The 12,986-nt window shown below is 34.6% G+C and overlaps 1 protein-coding gene across 1 annotated transcript in view; it reads right to left on the bottom strand.

Moving 5' to 3' along the window:
- The window catches only part of MYT1L (myelin transcription factor 1 like), a 730,598-nt gene that overhangs the window by 535,134 nt on the left and 182,478 nt on the right, over positions 1-12,986 (bottom strand). The window contains exon 5 of the mRNA XM_043981893.1: positions 8,607-8,712. The gene's annotated coding sequence lies outside the window, so the exon portion shown is untranslated. The remainder of the gene's footprint in view (positions 1-8,606; positions 8,713-12,986) is intronic.

The raw sequence follows: 12,986 nt of genomic DNA, 5'->3' as shown, positions 1-12,986 counted from the left end.
TTCCTGTTTGAGAGTCCACCTATAATATTACAGAATTGTAAAATTTAAGATTTGGAATGGACCCGAATCTATTTAATCAAATAATCCTTAACCTGGGTCCATAGACCCCTTGTGGATGACCATGCACTTAGGGAAAAAGTGAAACCAAACTAGTTCTTTATTTCAATAATTCCTTTCTTTGTAATTCCATATATTTTATTTTATATATTGAAACACATGATTCTGAGGGGTCCTTAGGCTTTACTAGGCTGCTAAATGGATCCATGACGCAAAAAAGGTAAGGAACCCTTTAACTATCCTAACGCATCCCCCCAAAAGAATTGTCACTGTAGCATTCCTGATAAGTTGTCATTCAGCCTCCACTTAAAAACATGCAAGAAAGAGGAACCCACTATATCCTAAGGCATCCCACTCCATTTTGTGACAGCTCCAAGTGTTATGAAGTTTGTCCTGATATCAAGCCTAAATTTGCAACTTCCACCCACTCTTCATGGTTTTGTCCTCTGGAAATAAACAAAGAAAGTTTCATATCTCTTTCACATGTGAGACCTTCATATACTTGTAGATATTTATAATAACACCCTTGAGAATTCTTTTCTACAGGCCAGTCATTCCCAGTTAATTTATATCAGCCCCAAGACCATTCAATATCTTGGTTTCCCTCCTCTGAATGGATTTTCTCCAGCTTGTCATTGCCCTTTTTAAATTGTGGAAGCCCAAAGTGACCAGAGTGGACCTATCACCTCTTTATTTATGGAAGCTTTGCCACTTTTTATGCAGTCCGAAATCACATTAGTTTTTCTGACTGTTGCATAAACCAGTTATCTCTGAATATCCACAGATCTATAAGCAGTAGTCATTTAGCTTTTCCTTTAAGACCCCCCCCCATAGACACTAAGCCTTTTCCCTCCTGATAGATCTCATTCCACTTCTGGCCAACTCTAATTTTAGGAAGTATTTCCTTACTTCCTTTATCACTCCCAAATCTACTTGTCTGTTACTTTGACCTATTTGTTCTAGATGATCACATTTAATTCATTTAAGTTTAGCACCTATTATGTGACAGCTATTATACTGGCTCTAAGGATATAAAGGCAAAATCAAAAAAGTCCTGCTCTTAAGGAGTTTATGGTCTTCTAGAGTACTTACAAGGCACCTAGGGCACAGTAGATAGAGTATCTGGCCTGAATTCAGGAAGACTGGAGTTCAAATTTGATCTCAGACAGTTACTAGCTGTGTGATCCTGGGCAAGTCACTTAATCATGTTTGCCTCAGTTCCTTGTCTGTAAAATGAGATGGAGAAGGAAATGACAAGTGACTCCAGTATCTTTAAAAAGATAACCCCAAATGAGGTGATGAAGAGTTGGACATGACTGCAACAATTGAACAACAAAACGAGTAGTTACATCTCTTCCTTAAAGGTATCTATTCTTTGCAAACTGGGTGTCGAATGTGACTTTAAAATTTAGAGTGCTGGTTCTTGCAATGTCAATCATCCATTGTGGGAACCTGAGGAAATCATTTAAACTCTCTCTATCTTAATTTCTAGATCAGCAAAATAAAAATGTCTGATATACCTCTTTAACAGAGTGCTTATGGGAGAATCAAATGAGATAATGTATGTAAAAGCAATTTGCTCTGAGTGATATACAGATGCAAATCAGACCAACACTGTCTCAATCTTGGGGCTATGTGCCTTAGCTTGAGCTCTATATCAAGCAAACTCATAATCAACATTTCCAGCTCATTATGGCTTAAACACCATTTCTCCACATGTCACTGTTCCTCCAGCTCTGTCTTTATGTGCATGGGCAAATTTTTGAGTATGCCTCAACAATAATAATAGTTCATATTTGTGTAGCACTTTATGGATATATAGCACTGATCTCCATGAAAATCCTGTGAAATATGTAGGCATTATTTTATTTTGTAGGTAAAGAAATCAAGATTTAGAGGAACTGATTTGTTTGTTTAAGGTCACATGACTACTGGTGCTGGAACTGAAGCCTGAATACAACTCTTCTAACTTCAAGGTGAGAGCTTTTCCAACATACCACTATCCCCTTAAAATTAAAACTTTTATTTTTGTAATGCCTTGGAGAGGTATTTTTGCAAACAAGTACATTTGATCCTCATACCCTGATGAGGTAGGTAGGTAGGAATTATTATCCCCACTACATATGAGAAAATCGAGGCTAAGAGAGATTAAATGATTTACCCAAAGCCATACAGAAGTAAGTGGCAGAACCTGGGCTACAATCTGGCTTCTAACCTATCTTTCTTTCCATTAGGGCAGGCTATCTCAATTGTTTCACCCTTTAAATGGGAAGCAAGGTCACAAAAAGGGAATCTTACATTCATTTAGAATGAAGTCATGATGATTGCCTTCAATGGTGAAACTTCCTTTAAAACAGCCCCTAAAGTGAGAAAGGGTCATGAGTAGACAAGATAGCAAGAGGTCCCAAAATTGGTATCTGTGACTTTCTGACTATGAAAGTTAAGGTGGTAAGTGGCCAGAGCAAAGAGAGAAATCTGGTAGCCCAGACTGTGTCCAAAAGTGAAAAGTTGTAGCAAAGGGTAGGGGGATAGAGCTATGTGTAGGGGGGAGGGGCTGAAAGGGAAGTTAAAGATCTTTTTCAATTTTTGTGCTATACGATCTAGATTTTAAATTTTAGGCAATATTCCACATCCTTGAATTAATCTTTATAAAATCACCTCAAAATTCCTAGTAATTATTTGTGCATATTATTCCATAGGTAAATAATTAATTTCTATGAAGATGAGGACTATATGCTATCTATATTATCATGTATAATAGTGATTTACACACAATGTTGGTTGAATTATTTCACTGGATTACTGAAGAACAATAGCTATAGTGGGAAAAGATGATATATTCTCAGCCTCTTTTTATGCTTTAGCGAATGAGGACTGAGCTGCCTAATGAATGTGAATACTCCTCTCTCATCCTTTCTATCTCCCAATATATAACAGAACTACAAAAGCTCAAAGTTGGAAGGGACATCAGATGCCATCTAATACAATCTGTCCCTGAACTTAATGGTAGAGTAGAGTGGTAGAGCTGGAGCCAGGAAAACTTAGGTTGGAAAGCTGCCACTGCTACTTATTAGCTGTATAAGCATGGTTTGGATATTACCTATTCTAAGCTTCATTTTCCTCATCTATTAAATTCTCATTTAATAATTTAATAACATTGCTAGTACCTCCCTCATAGGGTTGTTGTGAAGATCAAGTAAGATAAATTGAACAAATTTCTATGTAAACCTTAAAACACTATGTAAATGTCAGCTATATTATGGTTATCCATATCTATCTATCTATCTATCTATACACATACACATATATATGATATATATATATATACACATACACATATATATGATATAGTATCAGATAAGATACTATGTATAAAGCCCTCTGAGAACTTTAAAGAGCTATGGAAATATTAGCTTTATTTTGTATATATAGATATATACATACGTATATACATAAATTTATATATTATTGTAGTGAGGGCAGTGTGGTATAGTAGTAGTGATGTATCAAATATATGGCCAATATCTGTCATTGTGGTCCGGAATCCTCCTCAATTTGGGCTGCACCAGATTAAAATGCAATTGAGAAATATTTAAGAAAATAAATGAAGGTAAAATAGAACATGGATAATGTGAATATGTGGTTTTCTAAGTAAATCTGTAGCCTGCAGGGATCCTTATGACCCCCCCCCCCAATCCCTTTCTATTTGAGTTTGATACAAATACAGGGTTAGCACAGTGCATGGCACATAATAGACACTTAAATATTTCTTTACTGACCACTGGAATAATGGATAGAGTAGAAGAGTAGAGAGCTGGCCTTTGAGACAGGAAGAACCGGGTTTATATATTAGCTAATAAGGGCTGCTTATTGTGGTAGATACACATATGCCTTCTGTTACATATCTATAGTTGAAGTGTGGGAGAGAATACTTAAACAACACAAGCAATGTTTCCAACATTTGGGGGCTGAACGAATTCTGTGAACAGGTGTACCATGGTGGGTGAGAGAAGAATGTGGACAAGCTACTCTCAGAACAATCCCTTGCTAACAATACTCCCCCCCTCCAACACTAAGCCCAAACTATTTTAAGAGAAGAGCTATAAGGGATTTTCTTCATGGTATCAGAGGGTTCTGGGGGGTACATATGATTCTAGCTTAACAATGGTTTTCCTCCTAAAAGTAATGCCCCTGGGGGGATGACGTACCATCTGGTGATTCCTAACTTATACTCTCAACAGCAGGTTTGGGGGTGTCAGTGGCACCTCTGACTGATTTTAGCTGCCAGTCTGCTGCCCATTTCAAGAATAACACAGCTGCATCTATATTCCAAAATTATACAGTTGCTTCAAACCTTCCTTCCCTTTTTGCCATTGTAGTAAAGATATTCTTTTCTTGTAGTATGGCAATCCTCATTTTGAAGGTAAAGGGAGGGTTAAAATACCCAATAATACAATTCTTAGTGCAATAGTAGGACAGAAACTTTACATACTTGAACTAGTACACAATTGGATAAAAAAATGATACTATGCTTTTGGACAAAATTAATTTATATTGTCACACTTCCCCTCCTCTCACCTTGATCATTTATCTGTGCCAATGAGGAAAGTTTGAAAGATATTTCGAAAGTCCCTTGACTAGAGGGACTCCTCTATTTCTCAAATGACAAAATGGAGGTAATATATGATTCTATCCCACACAGAGGAAAGGTGGGATGGTCATTAAAATGTTGTATCTAATGGACAGGAATATGTTTTGAAGAAAAATACCAGTAAATATACAAGTTATTTTTATTATAGTGTTTACTGCATCAAGTTCATTGTGAACTGTTTTTTCTTCCTTTGTTTATACTTTGATGAAAGTAACTTATTTTATCAGTCACCATTGCTTAAAAAATATAATCAACAATGCGGATAATTGGAAAAAGCAAGGAGATATTATAATAAGAGTGAAGGGCAACCAATGTATCACATCAGTTTTTTGATGGATCAGAAACATCATTAATGTGGATACAAATCACAGACTCCCTTAGTGTTTGCAAATTTCAATTCCTATACACCTTTTCATCTTATATGTTCTCCTCTCCATGCCTTTCCATAAATCTCCTACAACTGATCTATACAATCCATTGGTCCTTTGGATCTTTTATTATCAGGGGATGGTGGTGGGGTTCTTTGTGCATTCACTATTGTGCATTATATCGTCTTTGAGAGTCGCTATGATAAAAATAAATTCATCACCCTGTGGCCAACTCAGTGATGACGTTTTTTACTTATTTAGGTTCAATCTCAAATGACAGTCCATCAATGGGCCCATTCTCAGGGCCTTTTCAAGCTTGGTAGGACCTCTACAAGATTATAAGCCATAAGCCTTAGTGGAGATTCACTTTAAATAGGAGGTGTAAATTCATGCTATATATATATTGGTTTAATTTGAATTATTCTAACAATTCCCCATGGTTATGTATAATTCATAATGAGAGTGATAAAAAGTTGGCTACATTAGTGATAGTCTTGTCCTCTCTGGCCTTTGATATCAGCATATTTACCCCCTTAAATTCATATATTCATCAAATACCAAATGAATATTCTACTCCTATTTGAAAATGTTTTCTCCCATGGCTTATAGATAATTACTTCCTTGACATTTACGCCTTCATTTTATTTTGGTGACTACAAAGCACTTTGGGAAGAGAACCGAATGAACAATATCAGGGAAAAATGTGTTGCATTACCTTGTACTGTGTATTACAGTATGAATAACATGGTGTGAATTACTACTACTTTTTGTTGTTGCTTTTTATCATCATCATCATCATCATCATCATTCTTATTATTATTCTAGGAAGGGATATGATATCATTTTTAAATGTAAGTGTTTACACACAAAACTTCCTGTGTACCCAGGTGAGGCAATACCCCTTGGAATTGGATTTCCTTTGATTTCATATCTCATACAATTTTCAGTTTGATTTAAGAATTGCATTTTCTGGCAGACAGAGTGATATATCCTTGAAAATACTGGAAACATTTTCTCCACTCTGATTCTTTTAGGTTTCTCTGTTCTTGCCCTGACGTGCATAGCTATAACACTATGGTATGTGTTGCCTTCCTTACTGCCCTAGCAGTAGACATTGTCTGTGATCAATCCCAGCTGGCTGGCTCATGTGATATAAACAACAAGGCTTTTCTGTGGACCAGCATATCTGTGAATTATAATTTATAGATCCTGTTGCCTGATTTTTGCAACTACTGAAATTTGGAAAGCAAGTTAGAAAAGAATTCTCTCTTCTTAAAAATGATTGGGGTTATCTGTAAAGTTTGAATTCAGATCAATGTAATGTGGTGATCTATAAACTTACATTTTATAGAAGGTCATATTAGAAAGACTTATCTCTTCCTGCCAGAAACTAATATGAACCTGTCATCACAACAATATATTTGTATTAACCTGTCTAAACAAACTTGGGATTCTATTTATAATGTTTCATTTCATCCTCCATTCTATTGTTAGTAGAATCCATCTATCAAATAAATACAGAATATATAAAAGCATATCTCCATAGAGTAAAAACTCAGCATTTATAGGAGATTAAATAAATAGATATAATTGAAAAAAGTTAAACTCAGGAAGTGAAAATGTGAACATAATTTGCACTTGTGCTGCCATCTTATGTTGATCTTCATGTATATCATTACAAAAATCAAAGCGTAAGCTTGAAATGAATTAGGTTAATGCATAAACTAATCACAAATACAACAATGTGCATGGTACTTTGATTTGTCAAAAGATCTTTAAATTTTGTTCATGGCTTTTCTCTGAACATGTATAACTTGGTCTGCCTATTTTGAAAATCTCAAAACTTCACAATCTCACAACTCAATAGTATGCTACAACTTCTGACCTACCCAAACATAAATGTTAGAGAAGAAACACTTCATTCTTTTTAATCTAGTAAAGTTTTATGTATGTTTTACATGTGAGTGGTACACTGGAATATTTTGGGTTAAAATATACAGATCATCTTCAAAATAATTCATGATGGAATTATAATTATGGTGTGCAGAGCATTAAATCCATCCAGGCATCTACCCTCTCCCATCTATTCATCAATCAATAAGCAATTATTAAATACCTACTATATAAGAGGCATTGTGTTTGGCACTGGTGATGCAAATATAACAGAGAGCCCTATCTTAAAGCAATTTACATCCCATGAAAATTATTAATCTTATAAAACTTTAAATGTCATACCACTCTCCAAACAAATAAAATGACTTGTAGAAAATATTAACCACTTCATGAGTCTCTTAACACAGGGTGAGGAAGTCATTTTTCAGGCCAGGGAAACGTTCTATTAATTGAATGCTTTGTTAATTTTGAGCAAATTTACAGAGCTTTTCTTCAGGAAAAGTAGTTAGAATATATAAAATAATAATGTATGAGTCATTATGCAATTTCTATTTTGTTTGTTATGTTTTTATCCAGATATGTTTCATTGGTGTGGGAAACTCTGGGAATGGAAGTTCCTTCCATATAGCCTTACTTTGTAATTTAAAGTCTTAGAGACTAGCCTGGGGACACTGAGACATTCAGTTACTTGCCCTTAGTACATAACCAGTATGTATAAGAGGTAGGAATCAATTTGAGGTCTTGTTCTAACTCCAAGGCTATCGCTTTAAGTATTATGCTATGTTACTTCTCTTACAAATTCTTAAGACTATTGGTATAAGGTTTTTGATTATGGAACTGAAGCTCAGTCTCTTTTAAGTAATTAATGAGTATCCCTATGATCCGGAAGCCAAACGGAACAGGAAGCAGACAAGAAATTAATGTTGCACAATAAAAATGCTGCAGCTCACTATCCTCTTGAGAAAATAGAATCTCTTTGTTTTTCACACAAAAGGGCACGGTTTAAAATGTTCTCCTTAATGTGAGGATTGAGACAGAAAGCACTATGGTTTCTAAACCCAGTTTCACTCACATACTCAGAAGTTGGAAGGCTGCAGGTTCATAGCTTCCAATTGCCATATTACCATGAAATAGACTTTTAGCAATTGGGAATTCTCAAATAAAATGTCACCAAGAAAACTTAGATTCATCATACACACAAAACAACCTCCATCATTTACATATTTGACAGCTAGTCAGTTCTGGATAGAGGAATCTCCTTACATTCATATGAAATGTAATATTACCATTGAAGGGTAACTGGTCTTGGACTATTTTTTGTTTCTTTGACAGCCGAAAGAACTTTACTGCATCATGGTCCACCAGAATCCAGCATTCATTCCTGCTCTATATAACTTTAGTATCAAGAACAATACATGCATCATCTAATTTAACTGCAAATAGCTCTTTTTTAGCATGAATTGACTGTTTAAAGAGAATGCACAACAGAAATCTTAACTGCCTCATGGAAGCTATGGAGTGCCCCATAGAAAAAGATTTCACTGTTACCAAGAGCTGCTAGCAAATGGGATGAGCCATAGAGGAAATGAACTCTTAGTAATAATCTCTAGAGAGTGCTACTTTGAGGTCAGGTGTACCTGAAATCCCTTGGTGAGGTGATTCAACTTTGGTCCAGACTTCACTCTCAGAGGTTGTCAAGGTCCACTGAATGGGATTTCACCAATTTTCCTCCAAATTCATTTTCTAAAATGAAAAAAACCCAACAACATGTAATACCTAAAGGGAAATGAGTAAAAGCTAAAAAAGAAATTGTCTCCTGTGTTGTTTTACATCTATAACAAAATACATATATACATAAAATGGGTGACTGTACATTTGGATAAATTATATATGATTTTGGTTAGGAACACTGTATTGGAAAGATATAAATATATCAGAAGAAATTACTTGAAATATGTATTTCTTTTGCTCCAGATAATTTTAAGAACTTAAAAAAGCCTCTAAAGAGTTTAATTTGCTGTTCTACTCAAGTAGCAGCCAGCCCCTGAACCTGTAGTCCCTTTTATTTCTTTGACACAACTGATTGTTAAATGAATAAATGGAACATATTTTAGCTACTTTATACATTCTTTCAAGGTAACATTGCCTCACTAAGAATACAATATGATTTGCTCCTGATGATAGTGTTTTATGTCACCAATTCAATGTTATCAGAGCTAAAAAACAATGTTTTCACTGGTATGCATTCTGCTTTTCATCTATACTCTCTCAGGTATTTTTGTTCAGAATTTGGGATTAGTGGTAGCTGTAATTAAAATAAAATGTGCTTGGATTACACAGATAATGCCACAACCCCTCCCCCCAACTCAGAACTTGCTTTTAAAAAAAGAGGCACAACTAGAAACTATGCAAAGAGCAAGTAAAATGGCTAGGTAGGGCATTGGTTGTTAGAGCTATTGTTTCTGGTGCAGACCTCCAAATTCAAAGATACTCATTAAATTGAGTATGTGGCAATAACAGACGAAGTGTTAATGGGGCAGCAGTGGAGTGTGTCAGGAAAATGAAGAGACCCTTAGGGGCTCACCATGCTGTTTATGATCAGCTAAATTCAGCAGCATTACCATAAATCCTCTAAAAGATACTGTACTAGACTTCTTTCAGGTTACCTTGCAATAAAGAACATATTCAGAGTGCTTAGCAACTGGGATTTGAAATAAGATAACCCATTATTTCCTATGAAATAAACAAACTGCCTATAAAAATGCAACCATAATGAATTTTATTATTTTCCTTAATAAGACTTTACTAAAACAAAGACATAAAGAATGGAATCTTTTTCTAAAAAATATGCAAATGGAGATTGAAAGAGTTCTGAACTACATTGAGAAGTAGACAGGTCACAGAAAAATGTTTTAAGTTACACATTTCAAAAGTTTTTCGTGGCATTTCTGAAGTACTTTGCTGACTCTATTAAATTATTCTGGAATGGATTTACAGACTCACACAGAACCATAGATACCCAGATTTGGAAGGAAATTCAGAGCCTGTCTAATCCAATCCATATTCAAACAAGCATACCCTCTATAATGATAGACTACCTGAGAAAGGGTCAGCTAGTTTGAGGATCTATAAGGAAAGTGAGTTGAGAATTATTCACATCACTAAGGAGATTACAAACTCTCTAAAAGCAGAGATTATGCCCTTGAATCCTTTATAATACCTAGAAGAATGGCAAAAGAATAAAGTATATTCTTGGATATTAATTGGTTGATTACCTACTTGTAGTAAAAGTTTTATCAAAAATGGGAGTATTCAATTCATACTGTTCTTAATATCCCTCTTAGCCCAAATGTATCTTGCACAAAACCTGAATGTAGATTATAATAATATTTTTAATAAGAAAATAACAACCCAATGTTGTAGATAAAATAAAGTGATTTTTTGCCTGAATAAATTTTATTTGAATGCAAAAATAACCCTTTTACAGTAAATATGTATTTGTAATATGGTAATTTTATGAAATTATTTTTCATTGCATGCTTATACATTTTTCTTTTAAAAAATCTAATTTTAGGGTTATGGACTATATTTGGAATAATACTTTAAGTGGACTTTTTCCTCTATATTTTATCAACAAAAGAGGAAAATACCAATAAAATACTTACATCAATGATTTAGGTTGTGTGTGTGTGTGTTTTTAAAAATCAATTTCCAGGGCAAGTACTATGGTCACTACACATTTAGTTCAATTTCCTTTATTTTTTTACAAGTTAAGTCTTATATAGTAACTGGTGTTCTAATTAGTGCCACTTAGGCACACTCATATCACCAATTCTCAAAGAACCATTAAACTCAATAGCTAGGCTATATTTACTAAGGGAGGTAAGTTGACTCAGACATTTAAAATAATTTTAATAAGTGGTGGTTTTATGAGATGTATAGTGCCATGGAAAGAGTCTTAGACTAAGAAAGTAGGCCTGGACTTGAGGTACAGCTAATTGTTAGGGATCTGTGAATGATTAAAGGACTCAGAAAGAGACCTGATGTTCATTAGGTATCCCTAGTGATTTATTTGTGTGAAAAATAATGGACATTCAAGAATGATGGACATTGTCCAATGGTGGACAAGAATTGCCAAAGATCAGATGACTTGGATTGAAATAGGTACTGGTGGAAGAAGGACCCACACCAATGAGATCAGGAATATATATATATATATATATATATATATATATATATATATATATATATAGGACCCACACCAATGAGATCAGGAATATATATATATATATATATATATATATATATATATATATATATATGGCTTCTGAAGTGCTGACCTTTGGCTAGTCATTAAAATTCTCCAGGTCTAAGTTTCCTTATCTGCTCATTGAGAACAATACTTTCACCAACTCCCTCTTGGGAAAGTGCTTTGTAAACAAGAAAGGATTATAAGAACATGAATGAGAAGTCATAGAAGAATTGGGATCAGCATTAGTGTCAGTGCCAAGGCAATTAAAGAGCTGATAAAGTACTGAAATAGATTCAGGTCATCTACTTTTCTTTGTTCTATAGTAAACACACATTTATAGTTCTAAACTTTTGTTAAGTTGTACCAGTTTACTTCATGGATTCATTTATCTCTCAGTGGTGCCTCCACTTCAGTATGGCTAGGGTATTACTATAACTCCCAAGTTAGTGAACTCATTCATTGTCACTGGAGCATAGAGCAGCCTACTGTATTTTTACTTTAGCAGCAAGATTTAACTTTCTGTATAAATCCTCTTCTCATCACTTACCCTAGATCTTTTATAAGGCATCTTTCTTTTTCCCAAAATAAAGTTTGTCTTAAATTAAGAAAAAAACATTTGCTTGTATAACTTCTGAGTGCTTTTTCCTCCCTCCCCCCTTTTTAATTGAACAAAGACTTTGTCATGGGGTATTGATTATTTGGGAAAATGATTATTTTCACCTAAAAGTTCTATATAATTCTGTTATTAAAAAGATGATTAGTTAATAATTTTATACCTAGACATATAACATCGAATGATAAAGAAATAATTGCCTCTCTGAAGTATTCCTCATATACTACAATTATGAGTATATAAAATCCTTTGTACTTAATAATCTGAAAATAAAACAAAACTGTCAGACTAGTATTCCTCAAAGCAAAATTGGAATGTGGTGATTAATTATAACATGTACACACAAAAGCTCCTATTCGATGTATACCAGGGCATCACCAGAATCCTGTCCTTAGGATCCAGGGCAGGTGCTAATTCATAATGAGATCTTTTGGTACTCTGATATTGACCATTCCTCCATTTATGTCTAATGTAAACTAAAATAATATTACAGTCAGTTCCAGTGGATTACAGGTGGAATATAGCTCTCTGACCTTTAAGTAAAGCTATGTCCATTCCATAGTCTCTGGCTTAAATTGTATCCTAACTTTCCTTCCTTTTCTTTTAATTATTCTCTGATCAAGCACTGACAACAATGAGAGTTAGAAAAGGACTTTAATATAAAGTAGTATTCTAATTGAGCTCTGAATGAGCTATAGATTATAAGAGGTAATTATGAGGAGGGAATAGATTCTGGGAATGGGGAATAGCCTGTGTAAAGACTTGAATGTGGAATGGAGAATCGAGAGGAGTTGGGACAGATGGAGTGCTGTGTATGTGGAATTCCAAGGTTGTTTGGAGAATAAAGATAGGACATTTAATTTAGACAAAGAAAATGTAAGGTTATCTTAAGAGGGAAACCATGAGAAATCGGAAGAAATATAGTATATAGATGGACCTAAATTTAAAAAAAAATTTATTATTTATTTTTTTTTGTGGGGCAACGAAGGTGAAGTGACTTGCCCAGGGTCACACAGCTAGTAAGTGTCAAGTGTCTGAGGCTGGATTTGAACTCAGGTCCTCCTGAATCCAGGGCCAGTGCTCTATCCACTGCACTACCTAGCTGCCCCTTGGGCCTAAATTTTAAGATTTTTTCAGGGCTTTCATCTTTGT

The sequence above is a fragment of the Dromiciops gliroides genome, chromosome 2 (genome assembly GCF_019393635.1).
Source record: "Dromiciops gliroides isolate mDroGli1 chromosome 2, mDroGli1.pri, whole genome shotgun sequence".
NCBI classification, from domain to species: Eukaryota; Metazoa; Chordata; class Mammalia; order Microbiotheria; family Microbiotheriidae; genus Dromiciops; species Dromiciops gliroides.
This window is presented reverse-complemented; position numbering and strand designations above follow the sequence as displayed.